Below are 9,267 nucleotides of genomic sequence, written 5' to 3'. Positions count from 1 at the left end.
ATGATTTAAACTAGTGAAAACAGCCGATCTACAAGCACACAACGCCTCGCACCGCGAGGCGTTGTGTGCTTGTAGATCTGCTGTTTTCACTACGTTTGTGTGACGGCCTTGTACGATGAAGCAGGGCTTTACTTTGTGAAAAAACATACAAATTTGAAACTTGGAGATACGAGGTTTCCACCCGACAATGACGATATATATATTTTGTTTGTTTATAAAGTTTCAACCCATTTAAAAACCTTTCAACACATTTCAGTACTTTCTAAATGTCCAAAGAACTGCGAGAATTGCGTTGATGCCTTGTGAGCTTGTAGATCATGTTGCTTTGTGGCCATTTTGAAATGGATGAATGTATACCAATATTTTACTGCAAAGTTAATTCATTTGGTTGACGCTAGAGATGTTACCGATCAATCGGCAATGGATCGGATCGGGCCGATCAAAGCGTGATCGGTGATAATCGGTGGTTTAGATCAAAAGGTAAATTCACCGATCCGATCGGATCGGTGCATCCGATCAACCAGCCGTTCAGTATGCCCACTTGAGGCCATTTTGGGGTATTGATTTCCACAGTGCTGAAGGAATAATTAGTTACTGCTATGATAATAAATACATAGTAATGCTGGTAAATAACTATAAGGCAAATATATATATAAATGAATTCATGAGTGAATGAATGAATTAAAGTTAAAACATTAACATTTAGAAAATATAAATAATAACTTGATCGGATCGGTGATTGATCGGTATCGGGTGATCAAACTTTTGTGATCGGTGCTCGCTGATCGGTTCCAAAAAAGCTGATCGGACCATCGCTAGTTGACGCTCATGGATTCTCCCCAAAATGTAGGCTCCTCGAAAAGGGCCTTTAGATAGATAAATACCTTTATTGTCCCATGGGGGAAAATCAGTTGCCCAGAGGCAGCACAGCAGCAGTATAAGGTTATTTACAAAGTTACAGAGAAGTAAGAAAAAGATAAAAGAAAAACAAGAACTGAGTACAGTAAAGAGCAAGGTACATCAAGAGAGGGAACGAATAATATATAAATATACATAAAGTGTCCTTATAAGCACGACTATCAAAATAGTACAGTGTCCAAATCAAAAGTGACCATAGCAGTCAATGCTAGTTAGTGCAACAAGTATCTCACTGTCATGTCAAACACAAGCAAAAATGTGTCACGTGTCACATGTGCTGTATCTCTCTGTAAAATGATGATCAGAATATGCCACCGAATTTGGAAATGGATCTTTAAACAGCAGCGTAAGCACCAGATAAGCGTCAGCACGCTCAATAAAGCTGTGGCGCGGAACATTAAGTTGACAGTATATTATCACTGTGTCCGATGAGCTCCCATAAGAGATCGATGTGGAGTGGATGCAGCATTAGCCTGCGAGGATATGAGAATAATGTCAGCACTCTCCTCCCTAATGTCCTCCTGTAAAGTCATTTAAGCGCACACTGCCCTGAGTTAGTACATTAACAGTTTTACTGCCAGATGTTGTTATTTATTTATTGGGTTTTGTGCCAGCAAAAGCACCTTACCTTTGCGTGTGTGTGTGTGTGTGTGTGTGTGTGTGTGTGTGTGTGTGTGTGTGTGTGTGTGTGTGTGTGTGTGCGTGTGTGCGTGCGTGCGTGCGTGCGTGCGTGCGTGCGTGCGTGCGTGCGTGCGTGCGTGCGTGCGTGCGCGCGTGCATGCGCGTTTGCGTGTGAGTGTGTGCTGTGCGTGCACGTGTTTGTTAAAGCGCTTCCATGTATTCACAGGACGCTCTAACCATAACAGCTCCTGAATCACATCAGCAGACACCATAAATCAAATCGACGGCAGCTCTCCCCCTCAAGCCCAAGAAACGCAGATGATGTAAATACCATTCTTAACCAAAGTTGGGCCACTCTTTTGTCAAAGAAAATCTCTCATCTTTGTTTCAGTGATTTATGGCTCTCTCTCACCGGTCTCCGTGTTTATCTACCCTTTTCCTCAGATCACTTCACAACATTTCAGCCATGATTTAGCAGACACTCCTATTCGGCGATGTGTGCAACAGTAGAAGGTGATTAAATTCATATATCACCAAGAACCAAATTACTATTATTTATCAGGACAGGACAATAGACATCAAAGGGGGCTTGAGCACCTGCCCTTTTATCTGTCTGTAAAAAAGTGCCCTCTCCAGATCATGAATGCAGGTTTTACTATGGTGAAAGAAACGCAAATGCCCCCTCTTTCCATGCCATAACTGAAGGCAGCATTCAAGAGAATTGCCTTGTCCAAACTCTCCTGAACTTGAATGCAGCATCTTATGTTGAAATAATTGCCCTCTCGGTGTATAATTCCATGCTGTACACCACTTCTCCAGTATTGACTTGATTATGCTTAGTTCAGTGGGATCAAGCACTGAAAATAGCCTATAGCCATTTTCGATATTTTCACCAAAAGACCCTTTTAGAAATTTCAGCTCCTGCCTCTCTAACATTCTCTGCACGTCCCTGAGGACAGTGATGAAAAGTCAAGTCAAGTCAAGTCAAGTCAAGTTTATTCATATAGCACATTTTAAAAACAACAACAGTTGACCCAAAGTGCTTTCCAGAGGCAAAAGAACAACAGTTTACAAAGCAATTTTACATGTGAAACCAAAAACAACATCAATAAAAACAGGAAAAACAGTTCACGCAACACCAAAAACATAACATTTTCAATGGAGGGGCTGACTTTAATATGTAGTGGGAGATTGTTCCAAAGTATTGGTGCGGCTACGGAGAAAGCCCGATCACCTTTCGTTACCAGATTTGACGAGGGGACTTGGAGGAGTTTCTGGGTGGATGACCTGAGTAACCTAGAAGCAGGGGGATAGTTTATTATGTCAGAGAGGTAAGAGGGGGCCAGTCCGTTAAGAGCTTTAAAAACAAACAACAGAACTTTAAAATCTATTCTAAACTTTACAGGTAACCAGTGGAGTTGAATCAGTGCAGGGGTGATGTGTTCCCGTTTCCTAGTTCCGGTGATCAGTCTGGCAGCAGCATTTTGGACCATTTGTAGGCGGTGGATGGTGGACTGGGGCAGTCCCAGATATAAAGAATTACAATAATCTAAACGAGAGGTGATAAAAGCATGTGTTAAAGTGACAAGATCTGTGTGCGTTAAAATGGGTTTTAGTTTGGCAATGGTTCTGAGCTGATAAAAACTACCCTTTACAACAGAACTTACTTGTTTATTAAAATTAAGGTTTGTGTCAAAAAAGACGCCTAGATTTTTTATTGAACTGTTAAAATTTGGTTGGAGAGGGCCAAGTGCTTGGGTGAGACGGGTGGTTGAGGTTTGAGGGCCAAATATAATTACTTACAGTTTTATTTTCGTTTAACTGGAGGTAGTTAGTTGCCATCCAATTTTTGATGTCCTCCAGGCAGTTTAAAAGATTGGTGATTGAGCTGGTGTTGTCGGGTGTGGCTGGTATGTAAATGAGAGACATGCGAGACATGCAGAGCCTGCTACAGTTTGGCATTTCTTAGCTGGGATCAGATACACGCTTAGTGTTGAGCAGAAGATGAAACAGCTTGCAGTTGCACATTTTGTGTTTGCCATTTTGCATCTACGCACACAGGGAAAATCTCGCTCTTTCCAACGACCATCGTTTCGACAAAGGAGCGTCGGGAGGGTTAATGACTCACCCCACGGAGGTTAAGTTTAGGGTAAGGGTAAGGTTGGGGTGTCGAAAGGATGACACATAGAAGTGATTTGGCCAATCTCTGCTGACCCGCCAACTGGAGAGTGTTGTGGTTGAGGGTCGAAACACTCCAAGAAGGTTGGGGACCACCTGATGATGTCCTCTCTTCCAGGCCAAGGCGTTATCCATCACAAATGGATTACAATCGCATCCTTGATGTATTCACAAACTGTGCATTACCAGATCCCCTCAACAAAGGACATCTTGTCATTGAAATCCCCATAATTATGTTCACAAACTGTGTCTGCTCGGCATATGTGTTGGTCCTATAAAACCGGGAGATATTGCAATTAAACTCTCGGTTTGATGGCCTGTACCAGGGATTTTCAAACATTGTCATGACAGGGACCACCATAGGGGAAGATTTATGAACATAAAAAAGCAGGTTAGAAATTAGAACATTAGAGATTTTTTTGTGTGAGGATGCTTCATATGTAAGGAAAGAAAACAAAATGTTGCATAACTGTAATTTAATTCCACTGCCCATTATACAGTATGATGCTCCCTCCCAGATGGGTGACTATGATAGGCAGGCATTGCCTATGTGTGTGTGTGTGTGTATGCCTGCCAGACATACAGTAGAAAATGCATTACGGGTGACACAGTGTGTGTCTGCATGCATCCTTGATTGGCAAGCATGTGTGCAGTCATTGTATGTATGCAGGGGCGTCACAAGAAGGGGGGGGGGGGAGTGGGACTGAGTTACTAGGGCCCAAGGTGTAGGGGCCTTAATTATTTTATACTTTAGATATTGAAAAATACCAGATGTACAAGCTCACAGCGTGGCACCGAGTGCCGCACTGCGAGCTTGTATATCTGCTATTTTTGAAAAATCGTGAAAATGTGTGCAAATCTTTGAATATAATGTACTTCTTACGCAAACTTTTGTAACTCAAATTTTGCTTCTGGGGGGGGGGGGGGGGGGGGGGGGGTCCCTGGAACTAAATATTTTTAGATGGGGTGTCCGTGGCCAAATACATATCGTTTTGGGGGTCCTTCACACGATTTTTCAAAAATAGCAGATCTACAAGCTCGCAGTGTGGCACTCGGTGCAGTGCTGTGAGCTTGTAGATCTGCTATTTGTCAATAGTTAAAGCACAAAATAATGCGTAATAATGCGTTCCCAGTCTAAATGGGTTAAACCCCCTATAAAGTACACTCATGGGGGGCCCGCAGTGAATCCTTGTACCCAGGGCCCAGAATTTGGTGCGACACCCCTGTATATGTATGCCTAACCGCCAGTTTGCTGGTGCCGCATAACATGTCATGTGCATCAACTAAATTGGTTTAATTCTAGCCTGCGTGATGATGTACCAACACACATCCATCAGAGGAGGATGTTTGAGCCACACGCGAGGAGACAGCAGCAAACAGGGGCGTCACAAGGGGTAGGAAAGTGGGACTGAGTTACTGGGGCCCAAGGTGGAGGGGCCCTAGTAACTTTATATATTGAAAAATAGCAGATATACAAGCTCACAGTGCGGCACCGAGTGCCGCGCTGCGAGCTTGTAGATCTGCTATTTTTGAAAAGTTGTGAAAATGTGTGAAAATCTTTGAATATATGTATTTTTTAAGCGAACATTTCTAACTCAAATTTTGCTTCTGGGGGGTCCCTGGAACTAAATATTTTGAGATCGGGGTCCGTGGCTAAATACATATAATTTTGGGGTCCTTCACATGAAAAGGTTTGAGCACCACTGATATGGAAACATAGGTTTCTTGCACACATTTTCACAATTTTTCAAAAATAGCAGATCTACAAGCTCGCAGCGCGGCACTCGGTGCCGCGCTGTGAGCTTGTATATCTGCTATTTTTCAATAGTTAACATTCATGGGGGGCCCCGCAGTGAATCCTTGTACCCAGGGCCCAGAATTTGGTGTGACGCCCATGGCAGCAAAGGGCCAACATAACAGAAACAGAGGCCGTATGATGAGTGTTACATGCGTTCAAGTCCCTCACACAAAGCTTGCTAAAGCTGGGAGGTAAATGAGAAGTACCCTGCTCTTCCAGTTACTGTAGCGTAGAAGTACCCTTCCAACAAGGTACAAGATCGACAGCTACTCAGTGGCCAGCAATGGTGGTGGACACCTGAACTATTACTAAGTATATATAGATTCTTCTGGTTAAAGGTTACTCAACTACAAACGCCGGTTGTTCAATCAAATGTGTACTTGAGTTACTGGAGTACACGTGTGCGTTTATAAATACGTATGTATTCAAAAGTAATTAAATGCTTGAAAAGAAAAGGATTGCATTGCACTATTGAAACTTTGATAAACAGTCACAACGTAACACATTGTGAGCTTGTTAGATCGGCTATTTTAATAAAGCTTAAGTGGTCATAAATGTACTTTTGTTTGGGTCCTGCGGATTCCTTCCTAGAAATGTACTGTAGGAGTCAAAAGTACAATATTAAGATTTGAGTGAAGTACAAATACTTAATTACGGTACTTAAAGTCAACGTATTTTGTTACTGTTACTGTCCGCCACCGGTGGTCAGTACCACAAGGATGTGATTGTAGTAGAAGCAGACCGATATTGTTGGAATGTTAGAGTGACCATCTTGTTATTAAATGGTCACACACATTCATTCCCATCCCAAATACATCCAATAACTACATAGCTGCCATAACCTGCACTTAATAATAATACTACCCTCCTGTTGTTGCTGGAAATAATTTTGTTGATTCTCTTCTTGTGAGAGAGAGCGAGAGAGAGAGAGAGAGAGAGTGTGGTGTGTGCGTGTGTGCGTGCGTGCGTGCGTGTGTGTGTGTGTGCGTGCGTGCGTGCGTGCGTGCGTGCGTGTGTGCGTGCGTGTGTGTGTGTGTGTGTAAAAAATTACCCTGTGAAGAAAAGATTGAACAAAGGGGCTTTAATAATCTTCTTATGCAGACGATGGATCCTTGTTCCAGGGGATTTTTGTGGGCTGTGGTTGTGTAGCACTGGTCTGTGCACTTGAGAGCATGATGCCAGCTGCTGATGACAAATGAATTCTGTAATTAAGGAAAGGATGTTGGGTTTCCCAGCTTATACTGTAGAGCACTGGTTCCCAAACACTGGGATTCTTATGGGTCGCAAGTTAATGAATACCTCTTTGGTTTCCTGATTTTTTTTATTACATTTTTCACAGTAAGTAATTCCATGATTAAATAATACATTTAATCTGGGAAATTCCATAAATTAGAAAAAAACATGTTTGAGAAGTAGTAAAAATAGCAGATCTACAAGCTCACAACGCGACACGAAGCTAAGCGGTATGAGCTTATGAGCTTGTAGGTCTTCTGTTTTTACTAGTTTGGGTCCCGGGCCAAATTCAAATTTCTCTAATGTAGAGTAGTGGTTTTCAACCTTTTCAGGCTGCGACCACCCAAAATAATCCTATGTGAAGTTATCCCGGGCCCTAACTGGTCCAAGAGCCTGCTTTATTCTGATTTACACCCTACCTTCCCCCAAAACCTTAATATTAAGTCCATATAGGTGTACCGGTATATGGATATATGTTAATAAAGGATAAAACAAATAAAATGTCCATATACAGTATGGGCATTCCCAGATGATGCCCTGTTAGGGTATCCCCTTATGCCCATATGGAGTTCCCCAAGGAATCAAACCCAGGCCTAACTCGCCAAGGCCCTGCTTGGCTTTACAAATTAACATACGTTTTAATACCATATATGGAGATCCCTGTCCCAATGCCATCAATACTAAGGACATGTTGACTGTTGACTATCATGCAGGGGTCTCTACATATGGGTAACTGGTCCGATATACATCACTGGCCAGATGGCCAAGAATGGCCCTTTAGGGCGAGGTTGCATGTCTTACAGGTATTATTTGAGACTTTTGCCCATTGTGTGTGTGTGTGTGTGTGTGTGTGTGTGTGTGTGTGTGTGTGTGTGTGTGTGTGTGTGTGTGTGTGTGTGTGAATAAAATACACAATAAACAGCTACATAACCCCCAACTCATTCTCATTTTGTCACAAGAAAGAAGGGAGCTAAAGCAACATTCTTTATCAAGGGCCATTGTACTTGGTACATTATTCATCTGTTGCTCTGCCTGGCTTCATCTGTGAATTCATCATGTCTCGCCTCATCTCATTTTTATGTCTTTACAGGAGGAAAACTCTATTTCTTCCTCCCCATTCATTGGCTCCACACATTTTTCATTGGTTCTGTCATGTGCAAATTCTCTGGGCAGAGGACAGAGGTGAATTCCAGGTAGGACAGTAACTTACCGTGGGGCGGCATAGCTCAGGGGTAGAGAAACCGTTATTAGAGCACGAATGGTTCCCGAAGGGTTCCCAGTTCGAATCCGGGCTCCCCCTGAGTTAATGTCGAAGGGTCCTTGGGCAAGACTCTGAACCCCACATTGCTCCCGGTGAGCTGGTTGGTGCCTTGCATGGTTTCCTCCACCACCGGTGTATGAATGTGTGCGTGAATGGGTGAATGTAATGCACAATCTCTGTAAAGTGGGCGTCCTTGAGGTAGTTCCAGGGGGTCCCCAGCTAAATGATAGATAGTTGGGAAACAAATGGACTCTTATGGCTCTGTAACTTAGAGAGTGTACAAATGGAACCAAATGGATCCTAACCCTAAAATGGTTCCATTTGTACACTCTCTTAAGTTAAATTAACATTGATTTAACTAAATAAATTGGGTTCCCAGAGATAGAAATGCCCTATATTATGGTAGTTCATAGGCTAATGTCAAACTGGGGGTCCTTGAAATTAAAATGGTTTAAAATAGTTGCTAAAAATCTTCTCTTATGGGGGTCCCTGGCATTTATTTTCAAGTGGGGGTCCGCGGGCTAGTAATAAGTGTCAATTTGGGGGTCCTTGAAACTCAGACATGAAAAGGTTTGAGAACCAGTGCAGTATACAGGTTCACATCCTTGCCTTCTACTGCCACCTAGTGGTTGAGGAGTGGAGTGCCAGCCACAAATCATTTCCCTCGTGTCTCTTTGTGCTGCTCTCTGATTGGCTCAATTTGTGATGTGCTCGTCTCTGATAGGCTTAGATGTTCCGTGCCGTCTACGGAAATCATCCGTGTGAAAACCATAGAGCTATAATAATAGGGTGAAAACACACACAACATATTTGTATTCTGTACGCCAAATAGCAAAGTAGTTCGAGGTTTTTTACATTCGCTGTATTCAAAATAAATTAATTTATTTTAATAAAGCAAATTCTTGTATGTCTAATTTGGCGAGTCTACGAGCAGGATGCCATTTTTTAGCCTCTTAGATTAGTCAAAAGCACAAGACGGTAAACCCAGCGGCGTCAGTTCAGAAAAAGCTAAGGTATGGCAACATGACTGACATGAGTCATGTTACCATACCTTAGCACCAGGCACGATTACAGTACATTGTATTAGTTTCCCCCTGTAGCCAAGGTATGGCAGCTGCCTACTGTTTGTTTAGACTTACTGTTTTCTTTTTTTGTTCTCTCATTTTTTTTTCTTTTTTTTTCTTTACATATCTACTGCATAGTACTGTGTTCTATTCGTCTGCCATTCAATGTTATATGAGATACTTTAATGGTTTCC

The sequence above is a fragment of the Nannobrachium achirus genome, assembly GCF_963921795.1.
Source record: "Nannobrachium achirus genome assembly, chromosome: 17".
Taxonomy (NCBI): Eukaryota; Metazoa; Chordata; class Actinopteri; order Myctophiformes; family Myctophidae; genus Nannobrachium; species Nannobrachium achirus.
This window is presented reverse-complemented; position numbering follows the sequence as displayed.